Source organism: Pinus tabuliformis, chromosome 2_2, assembly GCF_031772625.1.
Source record: "Pinus tabuliformis cultivar Carrire ecotype Pingquan chromosome 2_2, CPIR1, whole genome shotgun sequence".
Classification (NCBI taxonomy): domain Eukaryota; kingdom Viridiplantae; phylum Streptophyta; class Pinopsida; order Pinales; family Pinaceae; genus Pinus; species Pinus tabuliformis.
Genome location: NC_142300.1, coordinates 233,144,925 through 233,149,458, shown reverse-complemented (window position 1 = coordinate 233,149,458; position 4,534 = coordinate 233,144,925). Strand labels below are relative to the sequence as shown.

Genomic DNA, 4,534 nt, shown 5'->3' with positions numbered 1-4,534 from the left:
CACAATTCACTAGCAGATAGACTATACTAAAGGCAACTAAGAGTACAAAACTACTAAAACACTATATTGATATATACCTGATGATCACAACTAATCTAACAATAAGTTTAAACCAATGCACTTGGGATGGAATAGTTCAAATTTTGAATAGGTTATCAAATAATTATTATTTAAATTGTGTGCTGACTATTCTCAAAGATGAGATGAATGGTGAAAATTGTTCAAAACATGCTTTAGGGTATAAAATAGATTCTTTTCACTTAGGTGTTAGGTTTGAGGAAAACTATTCTGCCAAAGTCACCAAGGATATACACTCAACATCGTCCTTTTTTTTCTGAAACATGAAATGCACAAATTCTTCACCACCCTCATGGGAGCATTGACAACCCCACCCTCATGGAAAAGGAGAAGCTCATTTGAAAAAAAAAAAACTCAAGATCCATAAGCTTCAACAAAATATCTTATTGTTGAATATCAAGCATTGCCTTGGCCTGGAACTATTGCTCCAAAAGATCCTCACTCGTTTATTTACTAAGAAGCTCATGTTTCTTCTTCTCCATAACCATGCGCTCAATATCTTCCTCATTCGGTAGGGGTACATGGGCAACAAACTCTCGCTCTCTCTATCATTTCTTTCCCTTCTCATGCTCTCCAATTTATTTCTCCACATCCTCCTCTTCCTTGAACAAAATCGGCTTAACAGGAGTGACCTCCCGACTCTTCACCGTTAACCTAGCCTCCCTCTCGATGGACTCAATCCTTTTCCACTCTCTAAACGCTCTAGCCTGCATCTCCTCCTTTGCGAGTTGCTTGACTTTCTCCAAGATCCCGTCCTCGTCATCCTTGTAGCCATAATAACTTGCATCGTTTCACTTGTAAATCTCATACATAGACCTCCTCTTCTTTGCCTCGAGGGTTTTATCGAATAGCTCTTTGAGGATGGCTAGGAATTTCACAACCTCGAAGTATCTCTAACCAAGGCTATCCTAATTCGCATTCAACTACACGACAAGGGATCCCCTAATTCATATCTAACTACATGACAAGAGATCCCTCACATTCCTGTCCCTCAGATGGCAGAAATAAACAATGATGACCAGAAATTACGCAGAGGAGAGGTATCGTTCGGCCTAGATAGTAGCAGTACCCAGTGCCCACCATAGATTTAGTTTTAACTTTTGGTCTTATGGTGGGTCACAAGCTTTTATCGTACTATTGAATGTGCATTTAATATGTTGTACATTGCCTTGGCTCTTTTGTCCATAAAATATAGAGAAAGCGACAACAAATAGTGGACAAAACAGTATCCACAGGGATATAGTGAAGCCCAAGTTAAACCCATCTTGCCTTTAGTGAAAAATTGTAGCACCGACAACACTATGCACATCCACCTAGTTTCCTTTCAAGTCTGTCATCTTGGCCCCTACTTTGGCATAATTAGGGCCGCCAAGCTCTACGATCTGAGCTTCCCAGTGCTCCTTTTCCCTAATCAGCTTGTTGATCTCGTCATTGAGGTCTGGGAGGTAGTGTTCGCCAAGGTCTAGGTTCTGAATCTCCATGACCTTCCATCCAATCTCTCGTATTATCTACTACCTCCATTTGTGTGCCTCTATGAGATCACGACATTCTGAGGCCAGGAATGAGTGCCTCTCCTTGGGTTTATTCTTATCTTCGTTCTTGAATGTCAAGAACTTGTTCATCATAGATCACACCTTCTCTTTGTTACGGGCCATTCTTCCCCAAAATCTGAGAGCCTACAGTCTGAACTGCAATGTTTAAAACCCTAAGCCCTTGTTAGGTCCCTATACTACTAGTGTAACCCCTTATTGTTATTAGTACAACCCCCTTATTATATTGTTATGCCCATGTTGTCCCCATATTGTTATTATTGTGCCCCATAGAAGCCCACTATTGCTATTATTGTGCCTTTACATTATTATTGTTATGTCGGCTTTGATTATATTATGACCTCTTAGACTCCTATATATAAAAAGGAGTTCTTGTCATTTGTATCATCCAAGAATTGTTCATTTGCATAATGTAAAGGAGGGTGACCCCTCAAAGAGGCTTATTTCTAAGGCGTTGATCTATCTTTTTGATCTTTTTATGAGTTGGTTTCATAACATTTGGTATCAGAGCTTTGGATTCTACGGTTTCACTACTCCAAATAGGTCATCGTGTCATTTTTCGCTATAACTTTTTTTTCTGATGTTTCAAAAGCTAACAGAAAAACCCATTTGAGAAGAAATCGCGCTAAACATTGGGTCTAAATTTTAGATCTTGTCCCGCTATATTTTTGGAAATATGATCTGAGGAAGTTAGGGTTTTTACAAGCTCCAGAATTTCATCTAAAACAGGTCATCATGGAAGTTTCGATATAACGTGTTCGCTACAAAGTTTCAAAAGCTAAAAAAAAACCATTTGATAAAATACCAGTCTGAACATTGGGTCCAAATTGCAGATCTTGTGTTGCTATATTTTCGGATATATGATATGAGGAAGTTATGGTGTTTGCATACTCTTGAATTACATCTTAAACAGGTGACCTTGGGAAAATTGTCATAAAGTTATCTCTGAGTATCAGATTGAAATTTCGTAATATTTACATAACGAGGACAGACTATAACTTTTAATATATAGTTTTTAGATCCAAAGGTCAAAACAGTGACACGTGGCACTTCATACAAGTTTGATCTTCTAAAAAGGTATATAATCAGGTCATTTTGGGGGATTGTGCATAAGTCTTTCTTGGAGAATCCAATTTCGATTAGACTAGTGACATTGGAGAGAGGACATAGAGGGCTACTGAAGATCGTGATTTCAGAACTGGAAGATCCAAAATTATAGAGTTATAGTCATTTCAAGATACTCAGACAAGAAAGTTCACTAAGTCCAAGACTGGTTTTCAGATCTCATTCATGCCCTGTGGATTGGTTGTTCCTTGAAGATCTTCCTTTCGACGAGTATTTTGGTCTCTCTCTGTTTAGAACCACCTCTAATAGTGAACCATTGGACATAGTCGTAAATCTCGAATTCACCAAAGAACTTGTAATCCAAAGGGCCGAATTGTTAAGTAATCAAAACCTTCGGAATTCCCCTTAGTCATCCCTCACTACTGATAGAATTCTTGAGCTCACTAACTCAACTTCAACATCTTTTGCCTCACCATCATTTCCCCATATTTCAGAGAATCATCATCATCTCCATTTATACCTTCACTCCCCCATCAACCTATCATTACCCCTCAAATACCCATCACCTCAGATACATCGACCGCCCTTGTTGTCCTAAATCCCCATATTTCCCCAACACCAGTTTCAAATCCACCTAGATTCGCTGCCAGATATGCACCTCTTGTTCTACCACAGAATCTAGATGATATGCCTGATGATTACCAATGTAAGATACCTCTGTTTGATGCCACTCAAAGTATCACAGCGCAACAGCATGTTGATAGGATGAGTGACTTCGTTGACCTTCATGAGGTAGATGCAGAAAATGTGTCCATGAGATTATTTGTATAGATTTTTGGAGGCGAGGTTTAAAAGTGGTTCAAAGCATTACCAGCAGCATCTATCAATACATTGTCGTTCTCCATAGACAAATCCTGGACCAATGGGAGGTAAAGAAAAAACCACTCCAAATTCTATCTGAGTATGAAAATATCAAAAGGAATGTGGGTGAAAGTGTCCAAAACTACTGTGTAAGGTTCAATACAGTTTATAATGCTATTCTGGCTGACATTAAACCACCGATGGGGTTAGCATTAATCAAATTTCCACACGGCTTTGATGCTAATATGGCGTATCAGTTGTGAGAAAGAGATCCTACCGCACTTGAAGATATGCAGAAGAACGCAGTGAGTGTAGAGGAAAATCTGCTAGCCAAAAGAGAAAGGATGAAAACTGAAAAGAAGGTGACCATAAAGGAAGAAGCACCTTCCTCAGATGTTAATACAGATAATATACTCTGGAAAATTGAGAAGATGTTTGATCAGTTGACAATTGAAGATAAGCCTGAAACAACGATCAGAAATCCCAACTTCAAAGGACAGTAGCAACCTCAATTCAGGATCAAACAAAAGGAGAAAAAGGCAGAAGATCAGTCATCACAACAGCAGCGGGTCTGAACTCCTTTGCAGAAAAACTATGTGCATGGAATAGAGGATGAGGATGATGATGATCCGATGGTGGAGGCAAATCATTTCTTTACTGTTGATGGTTTTCCCATCTTTCTCACGGAATATGAAGGATATTTGGAAGTCCCAGAGGTCCAAAGGGATGAAGATTACATACTAGCAAATGAGGTGGTTTTGGAGGATGAGTCAGATGATTATTAGCAAGCATATATGAATGCATTGAAAACATAGCAAAAACAATACTCATTGAGAAGCAGAGATGTACCAGTCAGTCCAGTTCAAAAGAGAAAAGAAGCACAATCCAAAAACTACTCTTCAAGCATTCAAAAGAAAGGAAAAGAACCTGCTGATCCGACTTCCAGCAAAGGACCATCTGCAAATAGCGTTACAAATGAG

At 39.0% G+C, this 4,534-nt stretch overlaps 1 pseudogene; it reads right to left on the bottom strand.

Moving 5' to 3' along the window:
• Window positions 1–461: 461 nt before the first annotated feature.
• On the bottom strand, window positions 462–1,733 carry LOC149192169 (uncharacterized; annotated as a pseudogene).
• Between the last annotated feature and the right edge of the window lie 2,801 nt (window positions 1,734–4,534).